The following is a 17698-nucleotide window of genomic DNA, read 5'->3' on the forward strand; positions in this document are numbered from 1 at the left end:
GTTCCGGTTGGAGCCACCAACCGGGACAAAAGGCCACCCTTTTGTCCCAGTTGGTGCCTCCAACCAGGACAAAAGGCCCCTGTCCCCCCCCCTCGCTGGACCGGCAAGCCGTTGGACCCGGGACAAAAGCCACCTATTGTCCCGGGCCCAAAGGTTGCCGGGACAAATGGCCTGGAACAAAGGCCTATTCTGTAGTAGTGACGGTTGTGATGATGAGTATCAGGGAGAAGTGAGGCAGGGTGGGTCAGATACCAGCGAAGAGTAGGACTAATAGGTCCTTAAGTACAATTGAAAAAACTGGATCCCTTTCACACTAACTTCCTGCCGGCGGAACATGGAAGTATAGTCAAACACGTTATATCTCCCATTTCACCCATACAAAATGCATATTAGGAGCTGTATTTAAAATGGCTTGGTTCGAAAGGAATGTTCTAGCATTCGCAAAACGGAAGATAGTAACTCAGGTCCTTCTTACTGTTCAGTATCTAGGGTTTTACTGTTCAGTATCTAGGGTTTAAGATTTAGAGTTTAGGGTTCGGAGTTTCGAGTTCGGGTTTAATGTTTCGGATTTATGATTCCATTTTATGTTTTGCGGTTTATGGTTTCGAGTTTAGTGTTCAGTGTTTAGGGTTTATGGTTTATGGATTTAGGGTTTGAAATTTAGGGAACGAGGTTTAGAGTTCTAGTTTATTATTTAGGGTTTATGAGTTTACTGTTTAGAGTTTAGGATCCCGGGTTTAGAGTTTAGGGTTTAGGGTTTAAGGTATTAGGGTTTAGGGTTTATGGATTTAGCGTTTGAGGGAACGAGGTTTAGAGTTCTAGTTTATTATTTAGAGTTTATGAGTTTAGTATTTAGGGTTTATGGTCCGGGGTTTAGATTCTAGTTTATGTTTTACAGTTTAGGGATTAGAGTTTATGATTCATGGGTTTAAGAGTTTAGGTTTCACGTTTAGTGTTTAGGGTTTACCGGTTTATGATTTAAGGTCTGAGATTTAGGGTTCCATTTTATATTTTACAGTTTATGGTTTTAGAGTTTAGGCTCGGATTTATAGTTTATGGTTCGTACTTATTAGACTCTGTTTTCTTTGTAGGCGCTGGCCCTGCTATTAGTATCCAATACCAATTTGTTGACTCATGGGCCCCTCTGTCGAACGGACCTGTACTGGCCCTGGAACCAGTTAACCTATCGCCCGTGGGGTTCAGGCTTACATTGTTAATGCTTACGACCAACCAACAACCAAGGTCATTAGGTGGGTGAGCACTTAAGCTGCACGAATCTTAAAGCAAATATGGACGGCAAATAAAGGGTGCGTACCTGCGCACCTGCGTAGGAAATCCGTGTCGCCTTCCTTGCCCCACAACCATCTCCTCATTCGCCATCACTGGCGACCCAAGCGTGGTGGCTAATCCTCCAGCTGCTACATGGCAAACTCGGAGTAGCCAAGCGGCACCCGGAGGCTGGCGGGGAGCTGGACCTTCCAAAAGTCAGGCTCGCCAAGGAGCGGTTGCATCGGCACCGCTGCCACTGCAGGAGCAAGCCGGCGCCGCCACCGCCGTGGTGGAGCGCGAGGGCCGCACGGCAGCAGGAGCCGGCCGCCGCCGCCGCCGTGGTGGAGCGCGAGGGCCGCATGGCTGCAGGAGCTCGAGGCTGCAAGAACCCGCTCCGCTCTTTTGCGGCCTCTTCTTCTTGTTCTTGGATGCGAATCTTGTTCTTGGTTCTTGTCTGTGCAGGTAGCCGTTCTACGGAATGCCCCCGGAGGGCGCAGAAGCTAGCCGGGAGCCGGCCGTGGGGTGCGGTGCGAGGGCCGTCGCCGCGGAGCCGGCCGTGGGGTGCGGCGCGAGGGCCGCCGCCGTGGGAGCCGGCCACGTGCAGACGCATGGGCAGCTGGCCGCCACCACTGCCATCGTGGGAGATTTTTTTTCTTACTTTTCTGATTTCTGAAATAGAGATGCATGTTGTATGGATTGCATCTATCTTGTGAACAATTTTTTGAATAATTTGTGGAATCAATGAGTATTGTGTGTTCGTCAATTCAATATTCTGTGTTTGATTCTTTCGAATGAATCGCTGGTACCACTAGTGGAGCATGCCAGGGGAATAGAGAGAGGATGCGGGGAACGGGGGAGGATGCAAGCAAACGGCGTAGCGGCTCTGGGTACCGGTTGATATTCCAACCGGTACTGAAAGAGGTCATAGGCACCGGGTGATTTACCCGATGCCAAAGGCAGACTCCATTGGTCTCGGCTTTCGGGTACCGGTTATAGAACCGGTACCTAAGGCTCTTTTCAACCGGTGCCTATAGCTCTTTTTGTAGTAGTGAGGGCTGCCACCCAGACTGCACCCCACGCTGCCCCCACATAGTGGGCTGCAGCAGCACCCGCGCCACACACCACGCTCCAATATATAATGTTTTTTCAGACATCAACGCATTCTTCAAAAACATAATATTTCAAAAAAAATAATTAGGCTTTCTGGAGCTCAATCTCTCTCATTTTCGTTTATCTTTTGAGGCTCAGTAGTGCTAGCTGTCTCTTACATTGTTTCTGTAACAAGTAGTTGTTTCTTTTTTCTGTCTTGTAGTTCCTATCCTGGGTTAAGCTGATGTCCCTAGCGGTCATGTATGAACAATATACTTTCCATAATAGCAGGAGTTTTTTTTAAAAAAAGAGTTCTCAAATAGTGTGGGCAGCTTAAAACCGAAGCTGCCCGCCAGCAGGAAAAGATTTATGCTGGCAGGCATTTATGTTGGTAATAGAATGCTACCTGTTCTGACGTTCAACATTGGTCACTGGACTAGTGTAAATTGCAACGGTGGCAAGATCCGACCGAAACTTCGACATGAACTATCACTACAACCGTGTGTTAAGTTTTAGTATTGTAAGTACACTCAATATTAACCCTTATACTAAATAGCATACAATGGACCGAACAGTCGGAACAGAACGTGGCAGAATAGCAATGTCCACGGATAATCTTACTATTACTAATGGAATGCTCCTTTTAAATCTTCATGAAGACATCAAAGATTCTAGGTGGACACTCTAAAAAAAGAAAAATTTTAAAAATTGTCACAAATATCAATAACATCCGGCCATCCTAATAAATTAGCCACATCTGCCAGTTTGAAAATAGACTAAAGTAACCCTAAACATATATGTAAATTACCTACCTACTTCTACCATTATAAAATAGACTAAAGTAACCCTACATATGTATGTAAATTACCTACTTATGCCATTATTATTATCATCGTGTAAATTGCTCACCTATGCTATTATAAAAATGATGCAAATAGCCCCCCCTAATTTTGCATATAAATCATCCAATTATATTATTATTAAAAGTTAAAGTAGCCCATAAACCTAAATCTAAATTATATAATTATAGCAAAGTATTAAAGTGCACCAATATAAATTTCAAAATTACTATTTATATCATTACTAATATATTATATATATTATTATTAATTTAAAAATAGGTAAAATCTTTGGCTTCGTTTGCTGACATAAAAACAACCATTTCCATGTCTTCGGATTCAACCCAAAAAGGTTTGCCTGCTCTTAGATGCATAAACCCTTGTGACCATTTTCGCAAACTTTGTGTAACTCTTCCACTTCTAGTAAAAATTCTGATGTCCTTGCTTGATAATAAGCACTAGCAGGTTGGTGAAGCATAATCCTAGCATGAGGAAATGCTATATGTTTGGTGGGTTCTCCTTCAAGCAGAATGAAGGAGATATGGACCCACAATATGTGTCACCATATATTAATGTATGATAGAAGAGATAATAATGCCAATTCACGAACAAATGGTTCAGTTAAGTATATATATTAAATACACCTAGAGGTGTGATGCAAAATGAAATATACTACAATTAGATAATGATAAATATATACTTTATAGTATGTGTTAAAATATTTAATAAATGAAAGAGGACATGAGATAGATAATTATAATTATTAGCTATAAGTCTATTTTTATATTAATTCTAATTAGCTCGTACGAGAGCATAGGTTGATAGACTAGTTAATAGCGAATGGGAGATTTGAATATATAAGCTCTAGTGATTTTATTGTAAATGTGTTATTAGCATATAGCTGGCTGATACTTATTGAACATTAGTGGTACGTAACCACGTCGTCATCACATCTATAGTGACACCTCATTAGAGCATTATCGATCATGCGATTTGGTTCAGCTGCGGCTGGGATGACAAGGTCTCTATCGCATCGCCCAGGGGCCACGCTGCGTCAACATAGAACTCTTTGGTCGGCTCCAAACCTGTGCGAAAAAGTTGCCATGTCAGCACAGGTATAGAAGTACATCCGATCCACATGGGAAATAAATAAATAAAGCAGAATTATTTGCATAGTCATACTTATATTTTATTAGCTCATAATATTTGATAAGCTGCATAATCATCAGAAAGTATCATTTCATAGGTTGGAAAGCGTAGCGTATTGCACGTTTTATGGATGCTGCAACTCACCAAAGCCATCCACGAGCAGTGTGTACTCGTAGACGAGATCCATGCAGAGGTACTCCACGTCCCAACTCACCAAAGGTCGGCCTGGCCGGCGCCACCGCCACCGTTCCACACGCCGTTGAAGGTGCAGTTCTTTGTCTCACAGTAGGCGCCCAGGTTTAGGGCTGCAGTTGCAACATCTCTGCACTTGTCGTAGGACGCACCTTCCGGTGGAGCTGTTGCATCGTACTCTTCGCCATTGTAGGTGTATATACCTTTCATGATGTCGTAAGAGAGTCCCATCAGCAAGTAATAAATCAAAACAGTGGAATGCTAATATATTTTTTTCAAGTCCATGTACATATATTATGATGTGAAAGCAGGGAGGGGCAATTTTTGTGCCACGTACCTCTGAATCCACCGAGAATACAGTAGCTAAATGGTCCGTTTTTCTCTTTCAGTATCTCTGCCCGAGCAGCTAAAAGTCCATAGTGCAAGTAACTGCAAAGGCATAAAGATTATTTATGGACAGTATGAAAAATTATTTCCGTAGAAAAAATCTTGCAACAAACATCATAAACACGTGAACTCATCAGTGAATGTACACAAATTTTCAACTTCAGATCACAAAAATATGTTAATAAAATGCATCTATGAAACCTGTGGACATAAAGATTGTATTGTTTTTCTTTGAGGTATTCCTTGGTAATATAAGGGTCCTGCCCATCTGGTACCACAGGGGCGTTGGCAGCAGCACCATCAGATACAGCATAGGCCATCTGCACGCACTATACCATAGTCCCGATACACCGACTGAAGGTCAGTCGGTAAAAGCTGTTGTACCGACAGACCATCAGTCGGTATAGATGTATGCCGACAGCACCTATCTGTCGTTGTAAGTGGCATCGGTATAACTTTTGCCAACTGACATAGATATACCGACTGACGGTCTGTTGCCCTACAAAAATAATATAATTAATCTCTCATTGACCATACAACACCAATCTTTTGAACAATACATATCAAGCACACTTGAATAAAGATATATAGATCATGTTTTTCATTTGAAGCCAACAGATATCAAACATGGAATTGACTAAAATAATAGAGCTCAGAGTTTTCATATGAACCCAATACATATATAATTGGTTGAACAGCAAAGCTTCATTATAGACATCATTTGTTGTCACAGTGCTAAGTCAAGCTAGCTAGATCATATGTTGGGTTTGTCACTGGCCACGGTATAAGCAGCAGCCACATTTACAAAATAAGGGGAGCCAGCCTAGATATTCCAAATAAGCACTGCCCAAAATAAAAGTGTCCATGAGCACAACCCAAAATAGAAGTCTCCGCCCAAAATAGAAGTCTCCATGAGCACTAATCCACTTGTTGATCAACCATCATGCCACCTCTAAGACCTCCCATCTGAACAAAGTTAAAAGTATGCTGAAAGTTAACTACAGGAACAAAAGCAAGAGTGAAAATTAATCTACAAAACTGCTGGCTGTTGCTGCAGCTAGCTGACACAGCCTATAAGCCACAATCCAAAGAACTATATACCAGGAGCACAGATGAACACTTGACTCCTTTTAATGTATCTCCATGGATATCACAGTTTATCTCTAGGAAATCCAGAATAAAACACAGTTTTGAACAGCTTCTTGTTTACACCATCAAGCATGCTGCATAGCATCTCCTAGAACTACCTGAAATTCAATACAAACAAGCTGATTTTTAGTTAAGATCAAATTACGTATACAACACACATTATATGAACCAAGTCATGAAAAAATAAAAGAAGTAAATTATGTGTGTAGCATGCTGTAGTCTACATGAAATTCCTGCAAAACAGTTGGCAAGAATAAAATGAAAGAAGCCCAAGGTAGGACAGATATGATCACGAATTGCAAGATGAACCAAACATTGCAAGACTCAAATGCACAAAAGACTAATGCCATGGTGCTTTTGAGCTGAGAGCTACATTTTTGCGAGGCTACTAAACTAATAAGCTGCAACCAACCTATAGATCATATATACCTGCATTCAAGATCTGTCTAATCACTTATCTTTTTAGATAGTATGACATTCAAGATCTATTTATTATCCTATTGTGTCCAGAAGCATGAGGGTGGGTACTGGGTAGCTGGATCATTTGTTCACCATTAGGAGAGGGTATGCAAATATAACAACACTACAACAGACAATATTCCTCATGTCTGGTCAGGTGATTGATGGCCTGATGAGTAATAAACACTGACAGTTAAAGTTGCAGATATAGAGTCCTAATATGAAATGGTAAAGGTAAGAGCAAAGATAGATTTAGAGTAACCATAATAAATGATAAAGGATATTCCACAGTAGTTAAGTTACATACCTCTAAGGTAAGTTGCAGATATATGTTTTGGTATTATACTAACCATATTAGTTCAATTTCAAAACAAAGAAAACTGCGTAGCACAATTTTGTTGACACTCATACAAGCTCTAGCCAATTTCTCTCATCTTGCTATACAGTAGTTAAGAAGTGGATGTTATCTCATTGCATTTATAATTTACATCTTAAAGTGTTTCCTAAAGTAGTATACAAGCACATATTGCCTAGTAAAAGAGTCAATTATTGGTAACATTTTAAATTTCAGTACAGGGCAATCAGAATATATGTCCATGGGGGCACAAACACAAGAAGGGCAATCCCAGAAGTCGGTGCAAATGAATGAAATCAGCTGTAAATGTCAGATTTTTCAGAAAGGAAATGACAAAAATGAAGTTACAGCAGCAGTTCCATCTTACTCCTCCAGCACATGCTCAGTGCCATCAAGTTCAATGTCATCTTCATTGGTGGCAGCTGCAACAAGAGGGATGGATGTCTGTGAGAATGGAACAAATTAACTAGAAGTACCAGCTATCCATCACAAATGAATTAGCAGAAAGCAATAGCAGCTACGGCAAATTCTGTGCTTTGTGCACTTGAGAAAGAAAGAAGAGTTGCAAAGGGGCGAATAATATCATCACACCTGTGCTCATCCTAAACTGAATTCCAAAAGATACACTGATTTTCCCGCAACATGACGATAGTGATATATACAACTGATGAATAGCCTTAAGTTTGTAACACAAAGCAAAGGTGTCTACCAGTTCATCAAGTAGGAGGCAACTTCACAAACACACAATTTGTCAGATCCACATAGCAAGGAAGGGGATGGCTCAAGGGAGGGCACATGGCGTACATCTACCTTGAGCGGCTGGCAGCTTGTTTGCTCTCCACCGGTCGGCAGCATGGGTTGTGACGCGACGCGGGTCCTATTCGGCGGTGGCAGGCGGCGTAGGCCCTCTACGGTGGGGGAGCCGCAGGGCCCCGACATCGAGCGGCCTCTTCGGTTGCAGCGGCCAGTGGCGCATGGCTCCTTGGGCCGGCGGCAGCGCAGGGCTCCATCGGCCAGCAGTGTCACAAGGCCACGGCGGCGGCCGGCAGCGCATGGCTCCTTCGGCCAGAGCCGGCGCGAGGCTCCTTCGGCCGTCCGCGCAGCAGGGCAACGGCGGCAAGGGGCCTCAACGGCGATCGGCGGCGAGGGGCTTCTTCGGCCGGTGGCAGCACGGGGCATGTCCCTTGGCGAGCATCGACAGCGGCTGTAGAGTGAGGGGCTCAGGACAAGCTAGGGTTCGAGATGCAAACATATCCTGGGCGGTTGGCTTCGGTCATGGGCCTGTTGCCCAAGGCCCAGTATGACAATGCCGACGGATAGTTGGATCAAATTTTCAGTTTTTGCCGACTGATCATTCAACGCTATAAGTAAATATTTGTACCAACTCATACTCAGTCAGGAACTATTGAAATACTAACAGATTGTTGGTTAGAACTTTTTACCGGCTGATGGTTCATCGGTATTTATCTACTTATAGCGACTGATGTCTGATGGGATATTGGGGCTGTGGTATAGTGATGGATCCACCTCCAAGATTAACCACACCTACGGTCTTTGAGAAGTCACCTCCAAGGTTACCCAATAGATAGTTCAGGGCAATCTGTCACAATTACCATAAGTATGAAAAGTCGACACAAAATGATTATATTAAATCAAAACTTTAAAAATGATGTGCAGAAATGATGATGTAGAAGAAAAAAAATACAATTATCAGTACCCAAAAGCTACATGAAGAGGCCTCTCCAATTAACCCTATCTAGAAAGCCTTTTTTGTAATACCATCATATGAGCACAAAGAGAACTCTGCCCATCCACAGGGGCGGAGCCAGGAAGTTGTTTTTTCCATTATTAGAGGGGGCCAACCATACTAATTTATATAAAAATTTAATCAAATTTCAAATTTCCAATGTAAATTTGGGAACCATAGGGGGCCAGGCCCCTGTCCGCCCCCTGGCTACGCCCCTGCCCATCCATTAATGTTTTTGGGTTCGGTTGGGTTGGGATGGAGAAGCAGAGGGACCAAATCCTTCGGACTTAAAACGGAATATGGGGGTGCAGGTCGGTTGGGCGTGGTGGTGGGCTGTGAAGGACATTAGGTGGAGAGGGATGGGGTGGGGACGGAGAATGATGGAGTAGTTTTGAGGCAGCGGTGCAGTGGCTGGTGAGGGCAGGGTGGGCTGGACAGGTGGTGTGAGCCAACGATGCAGTGAGGAAAGAGCGGCTACCGAGAGTGGGAGATGGGTGGAGGCGGCGATCTGCCGCCGACCGTGGGAGGTGGGTGGAGGTGGTGGCTGGGGTGGGGTGTTGTTGCAGATGGAAAGGCGGGTGGGGGTGGAAGATAGGGTAGGTTTAGTTTATTTTTCCACGGAGGGTCACGGAGGCCAGGCGAATGGATAATTTGATCTCGATGCGGCTGTCCAACGGAAGAGCTCCCTCGGTGTAGAAGCCTCTTGTCAGTATACTCTTGGTATGAAATAAACTATACCTATCTTCTCAGTAAATAAGTAATTCCTTACCCACATGTAAGAGCCCTCCTGAGATCCCTCAAGGATAGCGATCCATTTAGGGTTGTACTGGAATTTGCTCTTGCGGTAGAAAAGATCGCGAACCTGCAAGCATATAGTATTTCAGTATCTAGCACATGTTTAAGACAATGCAATTACTATGAAGATAAGGTAAAGGTGAAATTACCGCTTCAAGAATTTCTCCTGATTTCTCCTCTCCAATAAGTCGCAGTCCAGCAGTTGCATGTAAATTAATAAACTGTTAGTATTGATCTCCGCCAGTTGACCCAACGGCAAACTGGGCCCTTGACTCGCGTCCTGATCGGGGACGCCCAGCCCAAGATGAGGCAGGTGGGCCCCTGTCACGCAGCCCTATAAAAAGGAGATGGGGACTAGCGGCTCGTGAGATGAGGTTTCCCCGCCGTCAGTTCCCCACCGCCCATAACCCTAATCCGATGTAGAGAAGGGCTGTCAGCGATGGGATGCACCACCGGCGCCGCCCTCCACAACTCCGGCGACCCGCTGCGTCAACGGCCCTCACCGACCTCGCCATCGCCACCGCGATGCCTCTGTGCCCCGCATCGCTGCCTAGAGCAGTCCTTCTCCAGCGAACCAGTGATGGCCAGGTCGAGTCCCTCAAGAATCAGTGAGTACTCCCACTCGATCTACTGCTAGTTGATCCAAAATATTCTAACAATCGTATTAGTTAGCTGATCTAGCAAAGTAGATCGATTTGGGAATGGATCTGACCATGGATCAAAAGAATCACAGAAAGGAAAGAAAGAATTTCGATTTCGAATCGAATTGAATCAAAAGAGCAAAGACCCTAACCCTAGGGGATGGAGGCAGGTGGGACTCACCTCCACCGCCGGACGGAGCCGCGTGGGAAGACCCATGAGCCCCGGCTCACCGTAGCTCCAGCGCTGCGCCGCAAATGTACGAGAGGCGCCGGCTCGCCGGCGCACGGCTGCCACCGGCGGGAAAGACGCTAGCCGCTGCGCTAGAGGAAGGATCCTCTCAACGCGCGCGCTCGGGGCCCAGGGCGCAGTCCCGGAGCCGCTCGATGGTGGCGCGATCACCAAGGCGAGAGCACACGCCGGCGAGGGGGCCCGCGGTGGCGCCATCTCCTCCGGCCGCCGCTCGGTGTGCTCAGGGAAAAAGAAAGAGAAAGGGGTTTGGGTCGCCGCCCATGGCACCGATGACCGGACCTGGTCGAGCGCCGGCGAAAGCTGCCACCGGCGCCGGCTTGGATCGTGAGAGAAAGGGGAGAAGGGAGTGATCTAGGGTTACCGGGAGCCGGCCGGAGGCCGTTTTGCTCTGGCGAAAATGACAGGCTCCCGTCGGATGGATGTCATCCGACGGTCAAGAACGCCTGAGCGGCTTCGGTCCAAATTGGGCTGAGGGGGCGAGCTTTCCCGGCCCAGGCCCAGGTTGCGGCATGGGTGCGGGGAGCGCGTCGCGCGCAAGCAGGCCGCGAGATGATTTTTGAGATGGGCCGCTTTAACAGTAAAGTTTGCAAATTGTTTTATTCTTTTTCAGAAACTTTTCTTCCAATCAATTTTGCATAGTTTTGATCTCTAAACAAAATTGAACCAACGGGATAATTTGTTTTAGAGAACATTAAAGTTTATAGTACTATAGCTTCTGCATAAGTAAGTTTTTCTTGTTTCCGCTGCAAAGTAAAAGTTTCATCCTCTATTTAAATTAGAACCAACGGGACAATTTAAATAGAGGAGTAGAAAGATATTGATTTAAAGTTAATTATGATATTGTTATTTTCTGACCAACGTTGATAATAACAATATTATAATTTCATTATAATTTTAAGTTCAATGTTAGATCTCTAACCTTTTTGCATCAAAGTGATCAATTTTTCAGATAATAGAGAAAGAAGAGTGCTTGTTCCATTCAGATTTTTAGTTGATATGGAAAAGAGATGCAACTTATTCGGAAAGGTTTTTGGTTTTTCTCTCACTAAAGTTTTTGTAATATAGAGATTTGTTAAATTTTCTAATTAAATTGAAACCAACGGGAAGATTTAATCAGAAAAGAAAGTATATATGCATATTTTATTAATTGTGACTAAAGTTTTGTCACTATAAAATGTTTTTTTGTCCTTCAATAGTAAAGACAATGGTTGAAATGAATAAGATGCATGTTCAATTCGACCAACGTTTAATTAAACATGTGAATTAGCAAAGTTGTTCATGTCCTGCATGGCAGGGAAAGTTTGTGATAACTCATGTACTACTTGAGTATCATAGAAAAGAGAAGAAGTCTGGGGGAGCCTTTTAAGCTATCCCAGCAATACTCATGCACTTCAATAGTGTCATGTTGGATAGTGATTTGGAAATAGTCGAAGGACAAAAGAAAGTGGTATATGAACCAAAAGTCAAGATTGCAAGCATGACTTGCAAAAGTATAGCAATATGAAGAACTCTTATGAGTTCTTTGAAAGCGTAACAGTAAGAAGAACTCTGATGAGCTCTTGAAATGAAATGAGGAAATGGTACTCCCATTGTTTTGCATGACTTGATCATGTGAATAAACTAAGTAATGAAAGACTCCTCATTTCACAAGTGTTAGAAATTATTTCGAAATTATGGCAGCAAAGTTTGTGCTATATTTTGAAGGGGAGAAAGATTAGAAAGACAAGAAAGATCCGCCAGTCTTCGTCAAGCAGGCGCTCGATCCGCCTTCGCGCCTCGAGCCGTTCTCGCGCGGACAACACCGCCGATGTTCCTGAAGGAAGACGTCGTCGCCACCCCTGATCTGAGCACGACACTTGCTGCAACCTGCGCCGTCACCACCCCTGTCCTGAGCATGACCTAAGTCGCAAACCGCGCCGTCTACCATCGTCATCCGCCGCACCGCCCGGCTGCTGTCTTTGGCAAGAAGCTGCTGAGTTTGTGTACTCGAGCACCTCGACGACGCTTCGACCCACGCCCCCTCCACGGCTTCGACCACGTCCACCTCGACTTCGGCTACTATGGCACGAAAGGGCTATCATCTGTATGAGTCTCCAGTCAAAGCTTTCGCACCGGTGTTCCGACTACAGGGGGGATACGTCTCTATTGTTCTCCAGTCTGACCATTCGTGTTGCTACCGCTACGACTGTCGCGGGGGGGGGGGGGTTAGAGTATATTAGGCAACTCCGAATATGGTCCTTATCTCTAGGAGAGGCAACTTGCCCTCCAAGCCATGTACTCTTACATATTCGTCCTAGAGACTCAATGCAATACATCGACCACATTATACGCATCCTACTTTTCTACAGTGTCGTTCACGCGCTCTTGTAGTCTTGTCATAAACTGCCTTTGTTCTAAAGATGTTTAATACAAGCTAATCAGCTTTAAAATTAACTAACTAGCTTGTCCGAAACATAGTATTCCCATGGAGTGGACCCTCGCTCGACCATAGTATTCCCATCCAGTCAATGCGTTGTCAACTACGTGTGCAAATTACAATGCAGTCAATGTGTAGTCAACTACGTAGTCATGGAGTAATTCTGGCCTTATACTCTCTAGATTCTGTTGTGCATTGGATCTGAGAATTTCGTACCATTTTTTTTTAAATCCAAAGGCTTTATTATTTTTTGTTTTTTTTCCCTGAAGTGCAGATGAGTTGCTCATCATTCTTCCATTACTACATATCGACATACACTCTGATTCCATTATCCTTTCTTCATTATTAAAACGAATGAGTTTTAAAGGAAGAAGAGCCTGGGAGAAATGGGGATAATGCGCTGCACTATTCAATCAAACACAGAATAAATGAGGTTTCAGCCTATCCTACTGGAATTTGACGTCCTTGAGAAATTTCGGTGAAATTCTTGCACAACGTCTCATCTCTGAGGTCTTTACTTGTGTGGCAGCACTGTAAATTCCTGTTTTGCAACGAAGTCTCGCCGTGGCTTCCTTTTCCTTTGTGGACCGTTCTTTGAAAGAAAAAAGGGGAGACAAGCAACGTGCTGTCTTTGCATTCAGAAGCAATAATGCTCTCCCTGTCATCTAGCTAAGAACGCCATACATCCACCTCAGACCCCCAAGATCTGCATTCAGAACTCAAAATCTCTCAACCTCAACCAGTACTGCTGCCGCCTCCTCCAGCATTTGGGGATCCGATCAATGCACTGGCATTGAGTTGGAACTAATCAAGGTACTTGGTCTGATCCAGTAATACAGTGTTTTATTACATCTCTCTCGTGCATTCTCTTTTGGTTTCTTCTTCAGCAGCTATAACTGAGTTTTGATATCAATCTTCTCAGCCATCAACACATGTGTCACACTGCAGTTGCTTGCTGCTGCTCTGGTCTTCTTTCTGTTGAGAGGTTGGTATGCTTTCCATTCGTCATTTTCCATCATTCCAGGTAGATTCATTTCACTGCATCTTCACATATACGTGATCCTTGTGGATCGTAACAAAGCCATGCACACAAACAAGCTTCTTATATATGTAACAAATCGTCACTCCTTTAGTATAGCAGTTAAGCATCTCGGAGCTAAGAGCACCAACTGTCACGGAGGTACCGAAGCCAGCGACCAGAGGGGGGTGAATAGGAGCCGATCAAAATTTCTTTCGAAATTGATCCGTCGGCCTATATCCCAAAAATCACCGTAAGCCCTCAACCTAAGATATGAGAGAATAGCTATGGACTAGCTATCTCACAGCAGCACACCCTAGGAAACTTTGCGGAAGCAAAACAAGACAAATCGCAGAACTGTCTGCCTGGACCGGTCTGACCGGTGCAACGAACCGGTCTGACCGGTTGTGGCAGCCTGAACAGGTCTTGACCGGTCTGACCGGTCTAGCCGTCCGGTCTGACCGGTGGCACTCAGAAAAACCCGTGAACAAGACTTCAAAAGAAGAATCTCGAGCAAACGAAGTCCAAATCCAGCGAAACTTGGAGGACACCTCCGCAACTAACCTGCGAACATATCCCCAAGAGATCTTTCCCAAAAGATCAAAGAAACTTGAGAATTTAAGGAAAGATCAAGAAGGATTGGGGTTTTCTCAAGAACTCAAAACTTCAATTCGTAGGAACTCGTGTTTCCAGAGGGTTTGGCATGAGCCTAGGGGTACGGGAATCACTACAAAGAGCTCTACGAACCGTCGCGATCATGTGCACCAAAAACGGAACGAAAATCCATCACAAAAGAGCACAAGAGGGACGGGATTGGATTGATTCAAAAGCCCAGAGGGCACAAGGAAGATTGGGCCTCCTTTCCCAATGAAAACCAATACAAAGTCTCACAAAGCCATAATCAAATCCTACTCTAAAGAGAGGAATAGGGAGGGAGATCCAGAGGCGGCGGCCTGGGAGGAACAGAACGACCCACGAACAGAATACCCAGCCCCCAAACCTAATACAAATGAAGGGGTATTTATACCCGCGGAGACCGGTCAGACCGCTTCCATGGACCGGTCAGACCGGTGCCAGGGACCGGTCAGACCGGTTGGTCTGCAGAATCCCCCTGTACACGATCTCATATGACGGCTGAGGTTCTTTCTTCGGAACGAAGTCTTCTCCACGATGCCGCCATCTTGATGAAGATCTGGTCCACGGTTTTGGAAGGTCCGTGAAACCCGGGTAGATGGCCGGTTTTAAGAAAACCGCCAAAACTCCTCGCGCGGGAAGATTCCCGCCTCCACACCGTGGCCCTAGACGCTATTCCCGCCTCGGCCTTCTGACGGCCCTAGACGCTGCCCGACGCCTGTCACCTCCTTGCTTGCAGCGAGGCCCTAGACGCCGTCGATGCCCGTCGTCTCCGTCAGTCCCGAGACCGACGCCCGTGCCTCGACGACTTGGCGTCTTCAACCGCCATCCGCCTGCTTAGTTTTGTGGTGCAAACCAAGAAACCCGCCTTCCGTCGTCGCTTGCGCCCTCGATCCAGGAGTGGACGCCACAGCTGCCGCCCGGCCTGAGCTCCTCCACGGCAACTCTCCGTCGACACTCGATGCCCGTGTACCTGCAATCCAAAGACCAAGCGCACGATCACACCGCACGGTTGACAATTCACTCATCACAGCCAGGAGTGAGTACTGCTCATTCCTCAATCTCCCCCTTGATGAGTGCATTGTCAACACACCATATGTAACCAGAGAAGTGAAAAATAGAAAGTGGCAAGAAGAAAGTGAAGAACTTAAGCAAGTGACACAAAGCTCAGAAAGGCAAGACCAGTCACTTACTCAAGCACAGATCGATCCCCTAAGACAAGGGCAATGGCTCGACGCAATCGATCAAAAGCCAAAACATGACTCCCCAAAGACAGAGGTAACGCTCGATGCAGTCATGCTGAAAGCGGAGGGAAAGCGAGGAAACCTCAGGAGACAGAAACAGAGCAGACACTCCCCATCCCTCTCACAAGTGCAACTCTCACCACATCAAAGCCTTGTGCGCAACAAGTTTCAAAAATCAAACAAGTCTCCCCCTTGTTCGATCACTTCTCCCAAAAATTCTCTCCCTTGTTGGCACATGCACACATCAAGCCTAAAAGATGCCTAAAACTCCCCCTGAAATCATGCTATGCAATGAATGTCGTGCAGAGGGTGTACGTGAAACACTCAGGCATACACAGATATGATCAAGTAGTGACAGGCATGTGTGCTTCATAAACAGGAACTGAATCTAGCTCAACAGGATATATCAATCAATTCTAGAGCTAGCAAGTTCAGTTCAGCAAAAATAAAAGCATCACCCATGATCTAGCAACAGCAAGTAGGAGAAAGAAAGCAGTGCTAGTCAAACTCATACAAGGTGATCCAAAGCAGCCAATATACTTTATCATGATTCAATTCTGCATCTCAAACTTATCAAGCAAGTGATTTTGCCTGGGGTTGAAAGCTTGTCATGCTTTACTAGCAACGAGGCCAAGTTTATGCCAAAGGCAGTCAGAAGCTTAAGGCACTCGCTTCAGTCATGCACAGCCTTGCCCGGGTTCTCACTAGTGCTATGTGAGCCGTCCCGAAAGCTCGATCAGTGCGACAAGCAATCCCACCTGGATCTTTTCATTCCATTTCAGACATATTTTAAACAAATTTAACAATTTTAGCTCATGTCAAAGATTACAAGCCACAATAGCATGAATAAGATAGCAAAGCACATCAATACATCCTATCATGCTAGTAGCCAAGACAGGGTGACCATGTTTTCAGATTTTTAAATCAAAATAGCATAACTCAGATGATATGACATATACTGTGGAGCAAGCTATACATGATCGAGTCTAAGAAACTACACTAGCAAGCACTAGAAGATCCTAACAGTGTATACAAGAATGCCAGTGCAGTGTAGCAATGCAAAATGCAAACATGTACAATGTATATGCACAATGCAACTACCAAACCTAGAAAACGAAGAGAAGCAAAAACAAAGACCTACAAAGAGCTAACCAAAGAAAAATCAGCGATCAAAAGGGGTAACAAACCCCAAGTTCCCCTCGCAAGCGAGCAAAGGTATCCTGCTCAAGTGGTTTGATGAGGATATCTGCTGTTTGCCTCTCTGAAGGGACATGGTTCAAGTCTATGTGGCCTCTCTCATGGTTATCTCGCAGGAAGTGGAACCGGATATCGATGTGTTTGGTTCTGGAGTATAGGACAGGGTTCTTTGCAATGCTAATGGCGGACATGTTGTCTACAAAGATGGGAACCCTGCCAAAACTCAATCCATAATCCTGCAAGGTTTGCTTCATCCAAAGGATCTGGGAGCAACAGCTAGTAGCGGCAACATACTCAGCTTCTGTGGAAGAAAGCGCTACGCTAGCCTGCTTGCGAGAGGACCAAGACACCAAAAATGTACCGAGAAATTGACAAGTGTCGGATGTCGACTTGCGATCCAACCGACACCCACTGACATCGGCATCAGAAAAGCCCACCAAAACCAGAGAAGAATCCGCAGAGTACCAAAGACCAAATTCAGGGGTGAATTTCAGATACCTGAAGATGCGTTTCACCACCTGTCTGTGGGAGGTGCGCGGAGAAGCCTGGTACCACGCACAAAGGCCGACGCCGAACTGAATGTCCGGCCGCGTCGCCGTCAGGTACAGGACATAGCCGATCATGCTCCTGTACTCCTTCTGGTCCACCGCCTCACAGTCCAAGTCCTCATCAAGCATTGTCGAAGTGCTGATCTGAGTCGGCTGAGGTGACAAGTCACTCATGTTGAACTTCCGCAGCAAGTCCCTGGTGTACTTGGCTTGATGGATGAATGTGCCCTGAGGAGTTTACTTGATCTGCAGCCCGAGGAAGCACTACAGTTCACCCATCATGCTCATCTCGAACTCCCTGGAAATCTGCTCAGAAAACTT

General features: G+C 45.3%; 1 long non-coding RNA gene and 1 pseudogene across 1 annotated transcript; both read right to left on the bottom strand.

The window, feature by feature from the left end:
• Positions 1-4039: 4039 nt before the first annotated feature.
• Positions 4040-10832, bottom strand: LOC120684743 (annotated as a pseudogene).
• On the bottom strand, positions 5487-7500 carry LOC120685449. Its single transcript, XR_005679564.1, has 2 exons — positions 7256-7500; positions 5487-6172 (listed from the first exon to the last, which is right to left on the bottom strand). It is a non-coding gene; the product is annotated as an uncharacterized LOC120685449 (long non-coding RNA).
• Positions 10833-17698: the final 6866 nt, after the last annotated feature.

The sequence above is a fragment of the Panicum virgatum genome, chromosome 8N (assembly GCF_016808335.1).
Source record: "Panicum virgatum strain AP13 chromosome 8N, P.virgatum_v5, whole genome shotgun sequence".
Taxonomy (NCBI): Eukaryota; Viridiplantae; Streptophyta; class Magnoliopsida; order Poales; family Poaceae; genus Panicum; species Panicum virgatum.